The sequence below is a fragment of the Grampus griseus genome (genome assembly GCF_964374135.1).
Source record: "Grampus griseus genome assembly, chromosome: 6".
In the NCBI taxonomy this organism is placed as follows: Eukaryota; Metazoa; Chordata; class Mammalia; order Artiodactyla; family Delphinidae; genus Grampus; species Grampus griseus.
The window spans coordinates 45,428,687-45,452,734 of record NC_139000.1 but is presented as its reverse complement, the minus strand read 5'-3'; positions in this window follow the sequence as shown (position 1 = coordinate 45,452,734).

Genomic DNA, 24,048 nt, shown 5'->3' with positions numbered 1-24,048 from the left:
TGTGCATGAGGTATAATGGAAGAAATACCCCTTAGGGATAAAATGATGGAAGCCAGGGGAGGCATGGAGAGGCTTCAGAATGACATAGGTGTAACATGGGTGCAGAGGAGATGAGGTATGAGGATTAGGTAGGAAGAGTTTTAGACTAAAGCACAGTATAAGACAGTTTTGGCCAGGCCAATGCAGAATCCTAGAACCAAAGTCACCAGTTGAAGGGGTCCCATATCTTGCATAAATAGGCTTGCATTAGTATTCACACTGTGCTCAGACACTGAAGGGCCATAAATCAATTATGTTCCCTGCAGTAGGATATATGAGTGGGACATTTTCATGGCCACTATAGGAGGTTTGCGATGAAATGTGGAAAAATCATATTTCCTGTGGTTTAGTAACCACAAATGATACATGTGTTCAGTCTGAATTAAAAGTAACCATGTGTGGTAAAATCAACTTCTTAGGAGAAATTTAAAATGTTTCCAGATTGGTACTCTCTTGAGAATCTAGAAGAAAACCTTAATCTTCTGTGGAATGATATAATTTTATTCCAGTTCCTATTAAATCTTAGGGGATAAAATGAGAAACACAGTAAAAATCACAAAGCACACAAGTGAGCAAGGAACTATGAATGTAAGTCAGTAGAAACAACAATCAGTAGAAAAAAATATTTAAAGAAAATTAAGATATTATAATTGTCAGAAAATAGGATATAAAATAATTGCATTTAATATGCTTAAAATATAAAAAAAATGATTGACAATGTGAACAAGTTACAAGAGACTATTAGAAATATAAAAGAAGGTTTGAAAAAAAAGAAGCAAATGGTACTTCTAAAACTGGAGAAAAATTTAAAAACTCAATTGATAGACTACAGTTGGAGTCAACAAACTATGGTCCATGGGCCAGCTGATTGTTTTGGTAAATAAATTTTATTGGAATGCAGTCAGGCCAACTTGTTTATGTATTGCCTCTAGTTGCTTTCATGCTCCAATGGAAGAATAAAATGATTGCCACAGAAACCATATCGCCCAAAAGCCCAGAAGATTTATAACCGGGCCCTTGAAGAAAAAGTTTGCTGACTCCTCAATTAAACACAATTAAACTCATCTAAAGAAAGAATTAGCTAATTGGAAGAGAGAGTAAAAGAAACTACCCAGCATGCAACACAAAGAGATGGAATATAAAGGGAAGTTAAGAGACAGAGATGATGAAAAAAGAAACATCAGATACTTAAGTAAAATTTCAATGAGAAAAAAGAAAGAAGCAGGAAGAGCCTCTATTCAAAGAGAAAGGGGCTATTTTTTTTTAATTGTTAAAAGAAAACAATCTTAGCTCTAAGATGTCCAAGAAATCACAAGAAAACACATTACTTATGACCAAGGAAAAAATTTCTTCAAGCCAGCCAAAGAGAAATGAGTGATCACCTACAAAGGAACAGTAATTTGACAGATGACAGATATTTCAGTAACAATAATTAAAACCGGAATACAACGGAATAATAGCTTCCATGTGATGAGAGAAAATATTTATAAATATAGAATGCTATACAAAGAAAATTAATCTTACAGTAAGGACAAAAATAAAGACTAAAGAATATACTTCAGTCCAGGAATTGGATGCCTGATAGAAAAGAATATTAAACAAAGACTTTGGTTAATATAGGGTAAATCTAAACAAACACTGACTCCAATAAGAAAATAATAATAAGAAGAATGTTTAATATATATTAGGTGTTAAAAATCAGGATAAAACTCTACTTGAAATACACTTGTAATAAGAGCATATAATAGTATTTAATATGACAGGCAGGAATAGGCATTAAAGAATTCTAAGATCTTTGGTTTTCAATAAAAGGATAGAGACATTGTTTAACTTTAGGTTTTGTTTATTTGAGTATATATGTAAAAAATAAACAAGCCATAAATTAATAGCATGCCCTTACTTCCAGATAAGCAGGAAAAAATGAAATGAAAAAATAAAGTCAAGACTTGGTGAAAAAAATAGAAGAAAAAGAACATAATTAGTTGAAAGTATGTAATACTATAGGAGAAATCAGTCCAATTATCCATTAAATGTAAATGGACTAAAGGCTTCAGTTTAAAAACAGATTTTTAGATTGAAATTAAAAAAAATATCTTAGCATATACTGTGTATGCTATGATACAAAATTAATGAAGAGGAAAATTTGAAATTCAAAGGACTAAAAAAGATATAGGAAATATCTATCCAAAAGAAAGCTATTACAGTTCTTTAGATGTCACTAGAAAAAAGTACAATTTCAGGTAAAAATAATAAAAGGCAATGCATGAAGTTTGCAAATCAACAGGATAATGTGGCAATTATGAACTTTTATTTAACTAATAGCATAACTCCAAAATGTATAACAAAATTTTAACATAACACTAAAGCTAAACTGACAAAGCCACAGTCCTTGGGAAAATTTTAAGCATATATCTCTAAGTAAACCAAAGAGCAAGTTAACCAAAAAACCATGATATGATTTGAAGCAAAGAATTTAAAAGCCAATATGCACATAATAAGTACTGAACTTATCAGTTGGAGAATAAACATTATCTCCAAGGACAGTTGCAAAAATTGACCATGTGCTAGGATTTAAAGCTATCGTTAACAAATTTCAGAGGAAATTTTGTCTCAAAATTTCAAATGAGTTTCTGACCAGAAGGCAATTTAGATTTATTCAGAAAAAAAAAACTTTCCATCTGTTTGTATCATCTTTAATTTCTTTCATCAGTGTCTTATACTTTTCTGCATACAGGTCTTTTGTCTCCTTAGGTAGGTTTATTCCGAAGTATTTTATTCTTCGTGATGCAATGGTAAATGGGAGTGTTTCCCTACTTTCTCTTTAAGATTTTTCACCATTAGTGTATAGGAATGCAAGAGACTTCTGTGCATTAATTTTGTATCCTGCTACTTTACCAAATTCATTGATTAGCTCTAGTAGTTTTCTGGTAGCATCTTTAGGATTCTCTATGTAGCATATCATGTCATCTGCAAATGGTGACAGCTTTACTTCTTTTCCGATTTGGATTCCTTTTATTTCTTTTTCTTCTCTGATTGCTGTGGCTAAAACCTCCACAACAATGTAGAATAATAGTGGTGAGAGTGGAAAACCTTGTCTTGTTCCTGATCTTAGAGGAAATCATTTCAGTTTTTCACCACTGAGAACAATGTTGGCTGTGTGTTTGTCATATATGGCCTTTATTATGTTGAGGTAAGTTCCCTCTATGCCTACTTTCTGGAGGGTTTTTATCACAAATGGGTGTTGAAATTTGTCGAAAGTTTTTTCTGCATTTATTGAGATGATCACATGGTTTTTCTCCTTCAATTTGTTAATATGGTGTATCACATTCATTGATTTGCGTATATTGAAGAATCCTTGCATTCCTGGGATAAACCCCACTTGATCATGGTGTATGACCTATTAATGTGCTGCTAGATTTTGTTTGCTAGCATTTTGTTGAGGATTTTTGCATCTATGTTCATCAGTGATATTGGTCTGTAGTTTATTTGTGACATCTTTGTCTGGTTTTGGTATCATGGTGATGGTGGCCTCATAGAATGAGTTTGGGAGTGTTCCTCCCTCTGCTATATTTTGGAAGAGTTTGAGACGGATAGGTGATAGCTCTTCTCTAAATGTTTGACAGAATTTGCCTGTGAAGCCATCTGGTCCTGGGCTTTTGTTTGTTGGAAGATTTTTAATCACAGTCTCAATTTCAGTGCTTCTGATTGCTATGTTTATATTTTCTATTTCTTCCTGGTTAAGTCTCGGAAGGTTGTGCCTTTCTAAGAATTTGTTACTGATGAAAGAAATTAAATATACAAACAGACGGAGAGGTATACCATGTTCTTGGATTGGAAACGTCAACGTTGTGAAAATGACTATACTACCCAAAGCAATCTACAGATTCAATGCAATCCCTATCAAACTACCACTGGCATTTTTTACAGAACTAGATCAAAAAATTTCACAATTTGTATGGAAACACAAAAGACCCCGAATAGCCAAAGCAATCTTGAGAAAGAAAACCGGAGCTGGAGGAATCAGGCTCCCTGACTTCAGACTATACTACAAAGGTATAGTAATCAAGACAGTATCGTACTGGCACAAAAACAGAAATAATAGATCAATGGAACAGGATAGAAAGCTCAGAGGTAAACCCACACACCTATGGTCACCTTATTTTTGATAAAGGAGGCAAGAATATACAATGGAGAAAAGTCAGCCTCTTCAATAAGTGGTGCTGGGAAAACTGAACAGCTACATGTAAAAGAATGAAATTAGAACCCTCCCTAACACCATACACAAAACTAAACTCAAAATGAATTAAAGACCTTAATGTAAGGCCAGACACTATCAAACTCTTAGAGGAAAACATAGGCAGAACACTCGATGACATAAATCACAGCAAGATCCTCTTTGACCCACCTCCTAGAGAAATGTAAATATAAACAAAAATAAACAAATGGGACCTAATGAAACTTAAAAGCTTTTGCACAGCAAAGGATACCATAAACAAGATGAAAAGACAACCCTCAGAATGGGAGAAAATACTTGCAAATGAAGCAACTAACAAAGGATTAATCTCCAAAATTTACAAGCAGCTCATGCAGCTCAGTATCAAAAAAACAAACAACCTAACCCCAAAACGGCCAGAAGACCTAAACAGACATTGCTCCAAAGAAGATATACAGATTGCCAACAAACACATGAAAGGATGCTCAACATCACTAATCATTAGAGAAATGCAAATCAAAACGATAATGAAGTATCACTTCACACCAATCAGAATGACCACCATCAAAAAATCTACAAACAATAAATTCTGGAGAGGTTGTGGAGAAAAGGCAACCCTCCTGCACTGTTGGTGAAAATGTAAACTGATACAGCCACTATGGAGAACAGTATGGAGGTTCTTAAAACACTAACAATAGAACTACAATATGACCCAGCAATCCCACTACTGGGCATATACCCTGAGAAAACTATAATTCAAAAAGAGTCATGTACCATAATGTTCACTGCAGCTCTATTTACAATATCCAGGACATGGAAGCAACCTTAATGTCCATCAACAGATGAATGGATAAATAAGATGTGACACATATATACAATGAAATATTACTCGGCCATAAAAAGAAACAAAATTGATTATTTGTAGTGAGGTAGATGGACATAGAGTCTGTCATACAGAGTGAAGTAAGTCAGAAAGACAAAAACAAACACCGTATGCTAATACATATATATGGAATCTAAAAAAGGAAAAAAAAAAAGGTTCTAAAGAACCTAGGGGCAGGACAGGAACAAAGACCTAGATGTAGAGAATGGACTTTACAGATGCAGACGTGGAAAATGGACTTGAGGACATGGGGAGGGGGAAGGGTAAGCTGGGACAAAGTGAGAGACTGGCATGGACATATATACTCTACCAAATGTAAACAGATAGCTACTGGGAAGCGGCCACATAGCACAGGGAGATCAGCTCAGTGCTTTATGACCACCTAGAGGAGAGGGGTGGGGTAGGGAGGGTGGGAGGGAGATGCAAGAGGGAGGAGATATGGGGATATATGTTTATGTATAGGTGATTCACTGTGTTATAAAGCAGAAACTAACACACCATTGTAAAGCAATTATATTCCAATAAAGATGTTAAAAAAAAAAAAGCTTGGAAAACACAATCTGTTTGGAAATTTACAAAACATACTTCCAAACAACTCAAAGGTCAAAGGGAAAATTATAATGAAAAGTTGTAAATATTTAAAATTGAAAATAATTTATATCAATACTTATATGATGAAGTTTATGGGAAATTGCATAGGGACTTTTATGCTTTCTACTATATACTCAAATGCTTATAGTAGAAAAGGCCAACTCAAAGTTGATATAAGTGATAACAAAGGCAAGATATACTTTGAGCCTTCTCGCATGTAAGTACATATGAATTCTTGGTAGGCTAAACCAAAGGATAAATAGGTGGAAAAAAATTCATTTTTACCTATCCAAGATACTCCCATTCTAGGGATTTACAGTAAGAAGAGGACTAATTGTAATAGTATTTCTTATGTTGATTTTACCATATAAATATACAAAGGACCTGTTCAACATAAACCACAACCAAGCTTTGTTAATAAATAATTTTGGTAAGCAATTACCTAAGTTTAGAACCATCCTGAGCAAGATGGTAGCCACTAACCACATGCAGCTATTTATATTCAACTTTAAATTAGTTAAAGTAAAATTCAATTTCAAATATGGTTTCTTAGCCTTACTAGCCACCTGTGACTAAGTTTTAATTTAATTTAATTTTAATTAATTTAAACTTAAATTTAAATAGCTTCATGTGGCTAGTGGCTACTGTACTGAACAGCACAGACATAGAACATTTCCACCATCACTGAAAGTTCTACTGTACAGTACTGGTCTAGAACAGAAGTCAGGAAAATTTCTCTGTACAGAATTAGAAAGTAAACATATTTGGCTCGCAGGCCTTTTGGTCTTTGTCACAACTGTCCAATTCTGCCTTTGTAACACAAAAGCAGCTGTAGACAATTCAAAAATGAATGAGTGTGACTGTTAAAATAAATTTTATTTCCCAAAATAAGCAGCCAGCTCACAGACTGTAGTTTGCTAACCTCTGGTATTAAGGCCTTGCAACAGAAGTGGTTTCCTAAACACACTTCTAAGTACTTACTTAAGTGTATCTACATGCGGTATACCAGGAAAAAACTGTAAAAAGCAGAAGACTTCTTCCCTCATAGAGTGTTATCTTATGCTTATCAGCAGCTAATCCAAAATTTCAACTTTCCCTTAAAATGCTACAGATACAAAAACAACAGGGAATATTCTTCAGTTCCTAAAAGTGTGGTCCATTCCTTTTTACTTTCAGTATATCACCATTTGTTTCACAAAACAATCTTCCTCAGCTCCCAGTAGTCAGGGTAAGGATCTAGTCTTGTCTAATGTGTTGAAAAAAAATTGAGTTCCCAATTTTTGTTACTCAGATGATATATACCACTGGATATTGAGAAAAACAACATAAGCTGTTCTACTAAAAAAAAAAGAAAAGAAAAAAGAAGTGGATCCATTTAAGAAGAAATAGAATCTCAAGAAAAAGGACTGGAAAAACTCTAAACCACCTCATTAATTTCCTTCATGTTGGCATATTCTCTTTTCTCCAAATCCGAATCAAACTCCATTGCATCATCACAGTAATCTTAATTATAGCCCTCTATCAGCTTCTTATATTCTACATGCTTTTCAAACAAACCTGTGTCTTCTCTATTTAATGATAGTACAGTAATATATTTGGCTAATGTTAGCCTGAAAATGTTTAGATTTACCTTTGCTATACAGTGATGGAAGAAGAAAGGTGGACAAGGTAAGATAAAAATAATGTTATCCTCTAGAAAAGTCTATGTACAGGTAGAGATTAACAGTGAAGTAGGTCCCTGAGCTGCATTGAAGAGTTACTCCGGTAGAGTGGAAGTGTTAGAAAATAATAAAACCTTGTAAGGCATAGATGGGTAGAGCCTGTGAGTGAGAGTCCAGTGGGACAGAAGACATGTAAAGTGTAACTGTCTTTAAGGCTCTCCAGCCTTTTGTCCTTTGGATCCTAAATATCTGTTGTTTTTTCAGACGTAGATGAGAAAGTTTATTCTGATCTTCCGTGCTCTAGACATTCTTAATTATTTAATCGGCCCCCACTTCAAACACCTGAAATCTTACTCTGAGTCCTAAACGTTCTCTCTTTTGAGAGTTCTGTTTTATTTTCCTTAACTTGTATTGGCTCCCATTCATTACCCCTTGTTTAACTTAGCAAGAAGAGCTCAGTTCTCTTTCTCTGAAAATTAATAATGGAGTGATTAACTCTGCCTTGATTATTGTTACTTGTTTAAACTATAGGTTCCCCTGGTCCTCTCTAGTTACTTCTACTTACTGGTAATGATTCTCTACTTGAATTCCATGGGCCAGTGTAATTTCACAAGCAAACATAGCTATACTCCCAGTATTTCATGTAATGAATTTCTCATCAAAGCCCAGATTCTAAGCTAAGCCAATAATGATTCTTCATGGTAAAACAACAAATAGGACACTAGACATTAATAAATTTGCTAATAGCTGTTTCCTATTTATGGCCCTAGATCCTTTTACTTTTTTCTTTTACTACAAAGAGCAAGAGCTGCATGAAATATTTTAGCTGTATTTTCACTAAAAATATTATTCAATAGTGAAAAAATGTATCAAAATTATTATCTGTGAGTAATAAAACTTGAGTTTTTCCTTTTCTTTCATGTACTTTTTACATTTCTCTACTTAGAGCATGTAACTTTTATCACTGGGAAAAAGTAAAATAGTCTTAACTTTTAAAAAAAAAAAGGTCAAAATTCAAAGGTTGACTTTTCAAACAATATTTGTATACTGATATAATTAGTTGTTTTAATATCACCTTTAAAAAAAAGTGTGTTCCACCACAAGAAAAGGGCTTATTTTTAGAAAAATGGTGGAAGTTGAGATGCAGCTCTGAACCTGTAAAATTTCATTTTATTTTCAGTTTTTTATGTAGAAAAAATTGAAACAATTCTTCAGGAATGTATAAATATATTTATATATAATACATTATTAAATGTATATATGTACATTTATGAAATACAAAGAATGTGTCATATAAAATATATTTCTAAATTTATTAATTTCTCTTTAGGAATATACATAGAAATGACTATATGTGTATATACATGAATACATATATATATTCCTAAAGAAAAATAATGTTTCCTACATCCTGTTTTGAAAAGCCACAAATTTACAGAATAGTTTTTTAATAGCAAGTTGCTCTAGAATGGCATTTCTTAATTCAGTACTTTGTAGCCCACATATATTACTTTGAAACTCTCTCCATCTTATCAGAAGCCCTTGCAACAGAAGTGGTTTCCTAAACACACTTCTAAGTGCTTACTTAAGTGTATCTACATGCGGTATACCAGGAAAAAACTGTAGAAAGCAGAAGACTTCTTCCCTCATAGAGTGTTATCTTATGCTTATCAGCAGCTAATCCAAAATTTCAACTTTCCCTTAAAATGCTACAGATACAAAAACAACAGGGAATATTCTTCAGTTCCTAAAAGTGTGGTCCATTCCTTTTTACTTTCAGTATATCACCATTTGTTTCACAAAGCAAAATATATAGTCTTGAGAGCCAATAAAGGCAAACTCTATTAATTTTTAATGGATACAGTGGTATTAGATAAAGCCCAAGAAAATTATTCACATAAAGACAGATGTACTAATTAAAGTAGGAAGAAAAGTTAGATTTTATAAATCTGTAAATACTGTGCTATGTGCTATGAATTTTTCAATAGCTTAATCATGTTTCGAGACATCCCTAGTGATCCAGTGGTAAAGAATCCGCCTTCCAATGCAGGGTACGTGGGTTCGATCCCTGGTCGGGGAACTAAGATCCTACATGTTGTGCGGCGAGTAAGCCTGCGTGCACACTACTGTGCTCTCACGCCTCAATGAAAGAGCCCACGTGCTGCAAACTACAGAGCCCATGCGCCCTGGACCCCGCGCACCTCAACTACAGAAGAGAAAACCCTCATGCTGCAACTAGAAAGAAGCCCGAGTGCCACAACAAAGAGACCGTGTGCCGCAATGAAAGATCCTGCATGCCTCAATGACCTGATGCAGCCAAAAAGAAGAAAAAAATAGAGAAAAAAAGGTGTTAAAAAAAATGGGGCTTCATTTTCACTGGCTCAAAATTGACAACACTGAATCCACACTTCTCTCATCAATGGAGAGACAATACTGAGTGCCCTCTGCATTCTTTTTTTTTTTTTTTTTGTGCAGGACGCGGGCCTCTCACTGTTGTGGCCTCTTCCGTTGCAGAGCACAGGCTCTGGACACGCAGGCTCAGCGGCCATGGTTCACAGGCCCAGCCGCTCTGCGGCATGTGGGATCTTCCCGGACCGGGGCACGAACCTGTGTCCCCTGCATCGGCAGGCGGACTCTCAACCACTGCGCCACCAGGGAAGCCCGCTTCTGCATTCTTAAGATACCTAGAACCACTTAGGTTCTTAAATACTCCCCTTGATAAATGCACTTTTCTCAAACTTGAGGAGGCAGCAGAAGCAGGATTAAGATATGAGCAGGAGTAATAGGAGCTATAGCTCAGGGGACAGATGTCCCTGGAGGGCTAGATTTTAATATGGGGAATAATCCGCAAGAGAAAGGAAGGAGATGTGAACAAGCAATAATGCCTTTGTTACTCTGATACTAACCAAACATTATGGTTCCCTCCACGCCCTTGTTTATCTAAGCCATTCTGCCTGTTTGTTTGACTCACTTTTTAGGCTTTAGTCTGTGAACCCCCCTTCCCCTTGCTTCATTATTTTAAAGTAATTTTATAAGTGTTTTTATGTTATCAGATGTTATGGGCTGAACTGTGTCCCCATAAAATTCTTGCGTTGAAGTCCTAACCCCCACTATCTCAGAATATAACTGTGTTTGAAGATAAGGTCTTTAAAGGTCTTATTTTAAGTTAAAATGAGGTCATTAGGGTGAGCTCTTCCCCAATATGACCAGTGTTCTCATAAAAAGAGGAAATCTGGATACAGGCATGTAAAGAAAAATGATATGTGGAAACTCAGGGAGAAGATGGCAATCTACATGCCAAGGAACAGATCTTTCCGTCATAGCCCTCAAAAGGAACTAGCCTTGCCAACACTTTGTCTCAGACTTTCAGTCTCCAGAACTGTAAGAAAATAAATTTTTGTTTTTTAAGTCACACAGTCTGTAGTACTTCGTTAAGGGAGCCCTAGCAAACTGATATATCAAGTTTTCTGAATTGATTAAAATTTACATGCCATAAGTTGCATGTCCAAGAGGATCCACCTAACAGAATGCCTTGATTTCTGGAAGTGCTGGGGTTAAGTTGGGAGTATGAATGCAATGAGTAGTTTGGGGCAGAAGGCAGGATTTTGCCCCCAGATGGACAAATGCTATATAGTACCTGCTATGTGAACATGAGAGGTAAAAGCTGTCTAGGAGATAAGAAAAATAAACCAGAATGTTCACCATACGTTTCTATTACAAATCAAGGGAAAGTCTTCTGTGAGACCCAAAAGAAGCAAATCTTAGAGACAGAGGTGCCACCTGTTCCTATTATTGGATAATATTGAAACGCACTTATTCTCAATTTAAATGAAGTTAGGTCTTAGAAAATGGGTAGTAATTCAAAATAAATTTAAACCTAAATGAATTTTCTTTTAAAAATGAGGAAAAGGCCATCTTGCATTCTAGTCAGCTGAATGTCTTTGTTGTATTACATTTAAAATCAAAGTGAAAGTCTATAGAAAATGGAGCAAAGTATTTATTCATTAAATAAATCAAAAAGGTCAGTGACAGTGTTCAAAGGAGTCAGATATTGGATTATAACCATTAGTTACCTCTTTCTTCATCTTTAGCATTATAAAAATATTGACCTAAGAAGTTTTTCTTACATTCTTACTGGCATTGTTGTGTATTGTTCTGATTATAATTTATAGAAGGTGACACATGGGACAATATTGGTAATCTTTTTGCTATTTTCAAAGGCAAGGAGGGTTTCTAGATTCAGTATATGAAAACACAGGCTACCCGCTTGTATTTGCATTTCAGATAAATTATGTATAAGTATGTCCCATGAAATATTTTGGACATATTTAGAAAAGAATTATGTCTTGTTTTAACTGATTCAAGTTTAATTTGGCACCCCATACTTTATCTGGCAACCTGACGTATAACAACCTTACGTATAACTTCCATTTTCACTTGTAAGGCAATCAATCGCCTTTCACTAGTTCCTCATCAGAAACCTCCCTATATATGTTAGCTGAAGTTTTCTAGTTTTACCTAAAATCTTTAAAAACACTCAAGAACATGTGAATTAACAGAATTTTACCTTACATCACCTGAATATTAAGTAGTATGTTACATGACAACCAATTGGTTATCAGTAGTAAACCCTGAATATTTTGATGGGCACTTTAAACAATGTTGTCTGAAATTAATTCATGTGATGTTTCTAAAGGTGTCAATGTTTCATGAATGTTTCATTCCAAAACCATGTCAACTAGCCACACAAAAATATGTATGTAAAGCATGTAAAAAAATTAGACACAGTTTTATATTTTATAATCACAGGCTTTAGGATTCCAAAAGGAAGTTAAACATTTATATTGTCAAACTTCCTACTTATTATAAATGTCTGTCTCCAAATTAGCCTTTTCTTTTATGCCAAACATGGATCTCCCCATTGCAGGGGGAGAAATTTATCCTAACCCAGAATAGATTTATATCATACATTTCTGTCTTCAATCTGGTGAGGACAGAATTCTGCTTATGAATTTTTATTTACTTTTTTATTATTTTGTATTTTCCAATTTTTCTACGGTAAGCATGCATGGAAGTTACACTTGGAAAAAGTAGCTTTCTTAATTTCTTAATTTCAATAAATTTCTTCCATATACCAAGTCATAATCTAGTTTTATGTAACATCTCATTACTGGTTTAATTTGTGGCCTCAGAAACAATCAGGCGAATAAATGATGATCCTTTCTAAATAAGTGAAAATGTTTGTAACTTTCTATCTTCTCAGAGATTTCATTATTCTTTCTGTCGGGATTTCCACATTTCAACCATTCTGGATACTCAGGTTTCTGTTAAAACATGATGCCCAGAACTGAACGTTGTATATTCACTGCTCCAAGTAAAGAAAAACAGCAAAGAACACTTCCCTTTCTTTATCAATAACACAAATTAGCACAGCTTACTTTTAATCTCTACACTCTCTTTTGAAGAATGACAGTTTAGTTGTGAAATTTAACTCAGGAGGTTATATAGCCAGGCCTTCATATCCGTGGATGCTGAACCTGCCGATGTGGAGGGGGCGACTGTACTAAGCCATTTTATATAAGGGACTGGAGAATCTGCAGATTTCAATATTCGCGGGGAGGCAGGGTTGGGTGGGGGCAATCCCCCTGGCAGTTCCCCTGGAACCAATCCCCCTGGCAATCCCCCCATAGATATTGAGGTATGACTAAATATAAAATGATTTTTATTTCAGTCTTTGTCATCAACTCTGCTTTGTGACTACCTCTTTTCTATTCCTTAACAGTGTCAAGCCAGGAACCCTAACTTTGTGGCCAGCTCCAATTATTAAAATGAGTAATACATCCAGATTAAAAACTTCTAATCTCATATCAGTTTCAAAGTTCTGTTTAGCTCTTCAAGTATGCTGAGGCAGGGAGGAAGGCCAGAATTGGAACTCTTTTCTTGTTTAGTCTCTCTGTTTCTTCAGCTGGCCAGCAACACTCTCTGAGTGGCTCTTGTGAAGCACATAAGTTGTTTCTAGTGGGATCTTGAATAGTTTCTTAATTTGGGAGGTCCAGCTCTGGTTTATCCTCCTCCATAGCCTACAACTTCCAACCTCCATCCACCAGCAGAAGGTGCTGTAGCCTCTTACTGCCGAGCTATCATCCCCTGGTGGAAAGACATCTTGGATGGAATCTAGCAAGACATTTCCATCCCACGTTCCTCCCTGAGTATCCATTTTTTCCATGGGAATTCAACTATCTTCATTACACAGAACCTTGAGGATACAGGCTATTCCACAGCTGTGTCCTATTTGTGACCCACCAACTTTCCTTTCTCTTTTTTTTCTACTCAAATATGCACAGGGGAATATAAACAGCTCTACTACCTAGAAGACGTCCAACTAGCAAAGAGTATATCAATCTTTATAAATGAATCATTTGGACCATCTCCCACAAACATACAGATCTCACTGGTGGAAACCTTGGCCCTTCCTGTTATTAACTTTGAGTCTACCCTAGATTCTACGATGATAGGAAAAAACTCTCTCAGTACCCTATTATGTAATTCAAGCACTATTTTAAATACTTTAATAGATTCTTCAATGGGTTCTTTAATAACCTATAAATATGTCAAAAATAATTTGCTCATAATATACAATGGTAAAAGAGTTCATTATATAATGTTCAGGGCACACTACTCCTGGTTAGTTATTTGCCTATTAATCGGTTAGCTTATGAAATTCTCAAGGCACATTAATTCTCCACCTCCTCAACTAGAGTTAAGTTACCATCAGATTAATATAAATCATTTTTATATTTTATATTGATGTTTTTCAACTAATCCTCATGTCTTGGAAAAAATAAAAGAGTTGTAAGATTGAAGACCATTCTGAAAGGTAAAGCATACCCAGAAATGCATTCCAGAAGGGAGTCCTGTCTCCCAGCTCATTTCCATAGTAACTGCTGAATGTTCTATCGGCATGTAATGCTCTTTATATACATAATCCTAACTTAATCTTCACAACAGATTTATGAAATAAATACTATTGCTGTTGCCATTCTACAAAAAAATGAAATGAGACTAAAAGAGATTAAGAAGGCAAGAAGTAGGGGTAAGCAACATTTGAAAGCACATTTCTCAGAAAGACCATGTTCACCTGTCTGACTCCAAAGTTTAGGACTTTTAACTATTTTAACCCAGACCCTCCTGGAGCCCCTGCCCCAAAGCATCACCAATGGTCTATAGCTCAGACAGTCTTCACTCCCATTTTCCAGCAGATAGAGGCAAGGGACACTGGTAAAAGATGAAGGGAAGTCCCAATCCCACCAAAATGGTTGGAGGACATTTGAATTTCTGAAGCTCTTACAAGTAACATGGGAATATGAGGTGGGTAAAATCTATAACACCATTAGCACAGTATTAAGGGTGCTGTGTTTTAGGTATAACACATTCTAAATAAGCTTTTGCTATCTGCCTGGGAATCTACACTAACTGCTTAGGGGAGAAGATCAGGTTAAAATAATTGACTTGTACATGAATATAATCCATTCATAAATTGGAGTCTGCCTTTCATTTACTCTTGTTTATTTCTGTAAATTATACAAGGTTTGTGTGTATGCTCATGCATGTTCCTTTGTATAGAGGAATAAAGACAGACTGTAAATAACTTGAATTAAATGTGTGTTTGTAGGTATGATCAAGAACATGGGATCTGGAGCCAGACTAGAATCAAGTTGGGGCTCAACCACTTGTTAGCTCTGTGACCTTGGACAACTTCCTGTGACTTTCTCTGCCTTAGCTAACTGTTCTTCCTTTTAAGATTGTTGTGAAGAGTAGATACAATGAGACAGAAATAATGATTTTAGTGGTTCCTGATACACAGAAAATGCTTCATAAATGTTAGATAACCTTATTGTTACGGCTGTTGTTGCTGTTGTCAGGTGACCTTACATTCTAAGAGGCCAAGGAGAGAGGACCCAGGTATTTGTACCTATGCCCTGTAATGCTGTTTGCTTTTTAGAGTGGTACTTTCTTTATCGAATCAAGAAAACTCACATGCTATTTGCTTACATATGCAGAGCAATTTAGAGAGAAGCAAACCAACAGACTAGGTTTAAAATGTCTAAAATAGACTCATGTTCTCAAAATTCACTTGAAAATGAATTAAGAAAATGCAGACCACCCCCAATACCTTGAAGACACAACTCGCTTCAGTCTTCTGAGAGACTGAAGAAACACATTACACCTGCATGGCCTCTCTCATTTCTTAACTCTCACTGGAATAAACTATCTGAGGGTATATCTGTTAAAACATCATTTTAGTAAGAATATTAGAAATCTTGTAACAAAGTGGGAAGTCAAGGCTATATTTGGAACACTTCTAAATTTTTGAATCCGGTAAACAAAATACAGACTTCCATCACTATCTCTTCAAAGATACATCAAAGAATATTACAAAAAAATATTATAATACAGACACTATGATTATTTTTTCACATTAAAATGAAAAAACAAATCAAGCGGAAATTCTGCATTAGCTCTCAACAGGAATACATTTTTTTGCCACTTGTTTTTAAAGAGATTATTTTCTAGTCATATGATACTACAACCAGGAACACAAAGGCATATAATTCAATGTAAACATATTTATTTGGCTACAGTGGTATACTGAGCAACAACATATTTTTCCTCATTTTTGATTGCTTAAATATTGTACCCTACACTTTGTTCTTTTCTCTTTGGCCCTTCATCCCCTCCTGGTAATTTAACTGAATATTGATGATGCCTGTAAGTAACTTAACAGAATGGTTTGTTGTCATATTTTATAGATAAATACCAGGAACTGCCATATGAAAACAGAATGCCCAAGTCTGGTTTCAATCCCAACATTCCATCTGTTGTTTAAATAGAAAGAAGTGGTCATTGGTACACTGATCTGTGGTATATTTCAATAAATGTAAAGACAATATCATCAGATGGTTAGTTGGATTAGAAATAAGGAGCAATATTAAGAAGTGCTATCTTACCTACCGTATAGCACCGGGAACTTTACTCAGTATTTTGTAATAACCTCTGAGGGAAAAGAATCTGAAAAAGAATATATATATGTGTGTGTGTATGTGTGTGTGTGTGTGTATATATGTGTATATATATGTATGTATATATATGTACGTACGTATAAACGAATCACTGAAACTAACACAACATTGTATCAATAAATCAACTATATATCAATAATTTTTTTCAAAAAAAGAAGTGCTATCTTTTTCAATTCCATCCATTAAGATCCTAATTCACTTGATTACATTACCAATCAGACTCCCAAAATTATCTTTTTAAAAAAGTTTGTATTTATATACAGGCTGCTTATGGTATATTATGATAGGTCTTACTATTTATTTATAGGCTTTTTATGCCTTAAAAACTTAAAGCATCAACTCTAGCGCTTACCATTCTACACCAAATTCCTACACATAAATCTACATATAAACATGATAACAGGGCTTCCCTGGTGGCACAGTGGTTGAGAGTCCACCTGCCGATGCAGGGGACGCGGGTTCGTGCCCCGGTCCGGGAAGATCCCACATGCTGCGGAGCGGCTGGGCCCGTGAGTCATGGCCGCTGAGCCTGCACGTCCAGAGCCTGTGCTCTGCAACGGGAGAGGCCACAACAGTGAGAGGCCCGCATACCACAAAAAAAAAAGAAAGAAAGAAAAAAAAAGACAACAAATTGGACAACCCAGAAGAAATGGATAAATTTATAGAAACATACAAACTATCAAAGACTGAATCACGATGAAACAGAAAATCTGAATAGGCCAGTTACCAGTAAAGAGATTGAACCAGTAATCAAAACCTCTCAACAAACAAAAGTTCAGAACCAGATTGCTTCACTGGTGAATTCTTCCAAACATTCAAAAAAGAATACTAATCCTTCTAACACTCTTCCAAAAAACAGAAGAGAAGGAAACACTTCCAAACTCATTTTATAAGGCCAACTTTACCCTCATACCCAAACCAAAGATATCATGAAAAAAGAAAATTACAGGCCAATATCCCCGATGAATAGATGCAAAAATCCTCAACAAAATATTAGCAAACTGAATTCAGCAATATATATAAAGGCTCATACACCATTATCAAGTGGGATTTATATCAAGGATACGAGGCAAGTATGATTCAACTGCCACAAACCAGTCAATGTGATACTTCAAATTAATAAAATGAAGGATAAAATCATATGATCATCTCCATAGATGCAGAAAAAGCATTCAACAAAACTGAACATCCTTTTGTGATTAAAAACTCTCAACAAAACAGGTATAGAGGGAAGACACCTCAACATAATAAAGGGCATATATGACAACCCCACAGCTAACATCATACTCAATGGTGAAAAGCTGAAAGCTTTTCCTCTAAGACTAGGAACAAGACAATGGTACCCCCTCTTCTCACTTCTATTCAGCATAGCATTGGAAGTCCTAGCTAGTGCAATTAGGCAAGAAAAAGAAACAAAAAGCATCCAGATTGGAAAGGGAGAAGTAAAACTGTCACTATTTGCAGATAGTATACTGTATAGAGAAAACTTTAAGATTTCATTAAAAACTGTTAGAACTAATAAATTCAGTAAAGTTACAGGACGTAAAATCAATATGCAGAAATCTGTTGTTTTGATACACTAATAATAAAATACCAAAGAGAAAAATTAAGAAAACAATCTCATTTGCAATTGGATCAGAAAGAATAAAATACCTAGGAATAAATTTAGCCAAGGAGATGAAAGACTTGTTTATTGAAAACTGCAAGATGTTAATAAAATAAATTGAAGAAGACACAAATAAATGGAAAGATATTCTTTGCCCATGGACTGGAAGAATTAACATTGTTAAAATGTCCATAGTACCCAAAACAATATACAAATTCAATGCAATCCCCATCAATATCCCAAAGGCATTTTTCACAGAAGTAACACAAACAATCCTAAAATTTGTATGGAACCATAAGTGACCCTGAATAGCCAAAACAATTTTGAGAAAGAAGAACAAAACTGGAGGCATTGCACTCTGCTTTCAAAATATATTATAAAGTTATAGTAATTAAAACAGTATGGTGTTAGCATAAAAAGAGACACATAGATGAATGGACTAGAATAGAGAGCCCAGAAATGCAATTCCAAAGCACAGTGAGATATCACCTCACACCTGCTAGAATGACTATTATCAAATGAAAAGAAATAACAAGCTTTGGTGAGGATGTGGGGAAAAGGGAACCCTCATGTATTACTGGTGGGAATGTAAGTTACAACCCTTTCCCCACATCCATCATACCATATGATCCAGTAGTTCCACTTCTGGGTATTTATCTAAGGAAAACAAGAACACTAACTCAAAAAGATTATCTGCACTTCCATGTTCGTTGCAGCATTATTTACAATAGCCAGAGTATGGAAGCAACCTAAGTGTCCATCGACAGCTGAAAGGATAAAGAAGATGTGAGATAGATAGATATATCTCCATACACAATGGAATATTATTTAGCCATAAAAAAGAATGAAACCTTGTCATTTGCTACAACATGGATAACCCTGGAGGGCATTATGCTAAATGAAATAAGTCAGAGAAAGACAATTACCAGATGATCTCTTGCATGTGGATCTTAAAAACAAACAAATAAACAAAAGCTCATAGATACAGAGAACAAATTGGTGGTTGCCAGAGGAGGGGTTGGGGCGGGGTAGGAGGAATGGGTAAACCAGGGTTTTTTAGTTAAAAAAAAAAAAAAGATAAAAATAATTCCCAAGTTCTTCTGCTTTCATATGATAGTTCCTACCATTTATTTATATGCCTTTTATGCCTTATGAAATTTAAAGCATCAACACTAGTGTTTACCATCGTACACAAAACTCCTGTGTATAAATCCACAGCTTTATTAAGGTTGGGTAAAATGGAAACACCAGTCCTTAAGCAAACCAATAAACCACCTCTCTCATTTATCTTGCTTTCAACTAAATTTTTAAAAATACATTGTTTATTTTCTTGAGCTTCCAATTTTGCCTTTGCATTCAATTTACCCAGTTCAATATTCCAAATTATTTACCAGGACATAACCAAATGGTAAATAGGGTAAAGGTTCATGGATTTTTAGTGTGCTTGTTTTAAGACAGAATATTCATTTAATTGAATTATTCCCCAAAATGAACATATTGAACATCTATACAAGTGCATATAATAATTTAGCAGGAAGCTGATTTACAGAGAAGAAAATAAAACACTTTTCTTCATTTTAAGCAATAAGAGATTATAATAAGCTAGCCAAAGTGCTAACAGTGTAATCATTCAGTGAATGGAAACTATTCTTTTTTTCATTATTATGGTTTTTGTAATTACTTCTATGTCAAAACTGAAGATACCAAAAGAATATGAATTATCAGAAGTACAACTTTCCTGTTGAAAACAATTGTGACACCTGAGTATTATTCTCATAGTGAAAATGGAAGGTTAGAGTTTAAATATATCCTACAAAAAACAAAACTTCATTAATTTAAAGAAGATAAATTCTTATATTCTGCCACAGAAGGCCACTTCTGGGAAAATTGATAAATTAAATGGTTATTTCTACTATGAGCCTGTACTCTTCTTTCAGTGTTCAAATGAGTAGAGTTGCAAGGCCTCAAGAGTTCTTTTTCAATAAAGTAACTCTTTCTTGACTAATAGTCCTTTCATCGTCCTAAAATGTTTTGTCATATAAAATGAATTTTTTCATGTAACTGTTACAATTTTTGGTAATCATCTAATTTGGCTCATTCATTTGATAGCATAAATGAAGTTTCATACACAAAATTGGAATCATTCTATTACTGCAATACAAAATGGTTAACACTTTTTGTCTTCTAAAAAATAATAAATGAATATTCGAACACTGAAAGATACTTTTTTGCTCTGTCTCCTCTTTTAAAACAAAATTTGTAATGTTTAGAATAAATTACAAATTCTGTGCATTCATTCTGTTATTCACAGATCTTAGATAGGATCATATTCTGAGGATAGAACCATGAGTAAGTTAAAGCCTGTATTGGCAGAACTTCATATGGATTTGTAATGCTGAAAAATCTAAATCTTATTTCTTATTCCTTCCAGTGATTGGGGCTTTTTGCTATTGCTAAGCAAAGGAACTAGAATCCTTTCCTACCAAACAGGCTAACAGTGTGAGGTGCATAAAACAACTGAGTAGTAGCCAGAAGTCTCTTTCTCACTTTATAACAACAAGCTCCCTTCATTTTTCCTACAAATCAATCTCAGTAACCATATTCGTGTACTTCTGCCTGCAGTACTGTCGAGGAATGTGCTTGCCTCTGAGAAGACTTGGAAGAAATGCATAAAGTTAGCTGGGAGATAACCATCTTCCATATATCACCACTTATTTTGCTCTTCTCAAGAAACAAATATTGAATTTGGTATAGTGTGTGTGTTAAATTTGAAAAGAAAACAACTTATATTGAATAAAACACTTAGGAAGTAGAAAAGCATAATAAAAATTAGGGAAGTACTTCTAGTTTAGTAAAATTTCAGTAATAGTATAGTTTCTGGTGCATCTAACTTTTAAAAAAAAATTACAGTAATATAGAAATTCTACCCTTTGGTACAAGGTTATCCAGTCAAGGGATAGGTGTGTCACTTTCCCTTGTCTATATCAAAATGTATAAATGCATTTCTATTGATACATTAGAACCAGCTTCAACAGGCAAATAGAAGTTGTCACTGCCTACCTCAGACTCATGACAAAAGTGTGACTTTGGGGACTCTTATCAGTGGATCTTAAATATGGCACTATGGCAAGACACTGAAATAAAAAGAATAAATAGCAAGGAAAGTCTCTTCTTGTTCCACAGTAGACCATCAACATTTTCTCACTCACATGAAGAAAGGAAAGCAGAAAACTCTCAAAGCAGGCAAGACGCTTCCATTAAGCCTGACTTCATGTCCTTTCCCATGGCTACTACCAGATTGGTTAGAAAAGGGGACAGTGATTGCTGCCTGAAGAAGACAGAAGAAGCCTATCTGAGCACTTCCCTAAAGACAGCTTAAGGATGGGATCTGACTTTTGATTGGCAATTCACCAAAGAAGTTATCTTCACTGCAATGTAACTAAATGCAAATAATAATGAAGATGCTATGAATAGTGGTCAGCATTTCATTAACCCTTTCAATATGCCAGGCACTATGAGACAGGCACTACAGATATTATTTCATTTAATTCTTAAGTTAAATCTATGCATAAGAACAGTGATTAATATCATTCATGCATTTAACTTATTCATGGCACGCAACTCTTTGCCAAAGATATATGGTCTTTATTTTCTCTTTTCCCACTCTTTTATAGAATTTAACGTAAGTTATACTTTGCATATATGCCCTCTGATAAACCAAACTTACTCTGTACATTTATATATACATACTTCTGCACAGAGCTGTATACACAGAAGCACACACACAGTACTTTACAGGCAATTTAAAATGTTAAACGATAGTTTCACGCTATTCAATTTTTACTTTATTTACTCATCTTGACACTTAAGCACATCATTTTAAGTTCATGATAAGGATAGCAATAGTTTGTCTACTGATCACATGAAGTGACAGACACTATTCTAAGCAGTTTACACACAACTCACAAAAACTGCTTAAGGTTTCCATTTCTGACACACAGATCATTTATGGATGAAAAAACAGGGGCAGAAGATTGTTGAAAAACTTGTCCAAGATGACACAGTTGTAAACCTTAAAGCTGGGATACAAACCCAGGCAGTATTACTCCAGACATGCCTCTCTTGGCCATTACCTCACACTACCTCCTTTCCCATGCTATTGAATTTCTACTAGCAGCAGTTTGCAGATGAAGATAACTAGGCTTAGAGAAGTGAAGGGAATCACCTAAGGTCATAGAGTTAATAGTGGCAGGCCTGAGACTGAACCCAAAGGATACACTCTTAAACATTACACTGCAATACAAATTCACTTGCCTTCTTCCTTACCATGGGGCTGGAGTTTCATTCATTCCTAGTTACTAAGTTGTATAATGTATTACCTTTGTGTCAATGCACAAGTTAATTCTGCCTCTTCTTCCTTCAGCTTCTCAGTAAGTCAAATCAGGGGTCCTGTCCTCTGTCCAAGCAATGAAACAAATACTAAACTCAAGTGCTGCATGGCCATCTCAAAAATAAGTCCAGCCTCACATACACCAAACTGACAATATACCTATTTCTGACCACATCTTGCGATATGAGGTTAAAAAAATTGAACTGGTCTTAAGTATACACTAAATAATTAAAAATACTACAAAGTGGACTCAAGAATTTTAGTATTAAACATTTTCCACTTATCTATTTCAGAACAAAATGTAAATCTGAGAACACTGCTAGAGCTCATTCAGCAGCCCCAGAATCTTTGCAGTTATCTGTATGCCCTAAAAGCTCAGTTTCCTTTGATTCTTTTAGTATCAAACTTTGGACACGTGAAGTTGGGATGAAAGACTTGAGTCTTACCGTGAGAACAAATAACAGTGATTCACTCTCTGAGGATGATGGAACAGGGAAGGAGAGGATGAACTTGGCATTTTATAAGGAATTCACTGGAAAGCCATCTTTAATCCCCTTGCTCCCCAAAATAATATGAATGGAATTGAATTAAATGGCGATTAAGAAATGTTTTGAGATATGTAAAGGAAGACACCTTATGCCACAGTCCAGTGTTGCCATTGCTCCTAATGTTGTAAATTATGAAGATTTTTGCTGAATGATGCCAGTGATGAATTTGTAGCTACCCATATGTTTTCCTTTGCTACAGCTTCTTCTTGTTTGCCATGGCGGGAAGCGAAACATTTCATAGAGAATGATTTAAAGGGCAAGAACAGCCAAGTACAAGGTTACAAAAAGACTAAGCCAACCCATTATATCAAAGTAATTACACGTTTCCATACTGACCCAACAATTTTAACATAGAATTGAACAGTTTCACACTGATAGACCCTTTTTTTTATACCACTAATAGCATTATGAAAATCTACGTGCTATTTTGTAAAGGGACTTCAACTTCTTCATAATAGAAAACAATGCAGCCATAAACTCAGTCATGAGAGGTAAACCTGGGGAAATAAACTTCAGTAGTGACTAAATGTCATGGTGATTTTAGCTCACTTTCATTAGCTACTATTTAACTACAGGTAAAAATCTCCTAAGAACGATGTCTCTCAATACGGGAAGCCCAAATGTTAAGTGCTGTTGCTTTGCCCATATCCATAAATATAATGGAACTTTCATGTTTATGTATATACCTTATAATGCTTTATATCATCATGCTATGGCACTGTAAAACTGATTTCACAGCAAGTGGCTTATTAAAACTCCAGCCGTCATACAGCATTCCTGTGCACTGGATTTTCAATTTTGTTGTTGCTCTTGATTCCCTTTTGCATATGTATTTGCTGGGAAAACCAATTACCAGATGGCACATGGTTATTTTTACATTTTGTATGGAGGGCTTCCAGCTGATAATTATGACATTACAGGAAGACTCCTATGCTTTGCATTAAGAATCTTTGGCAGAGGCTGTTATAAGCATTTCCCTTTGACTCTACACCTTCTGACTGATATATATTTATAAACTATTTGTAGATAACTCTCTT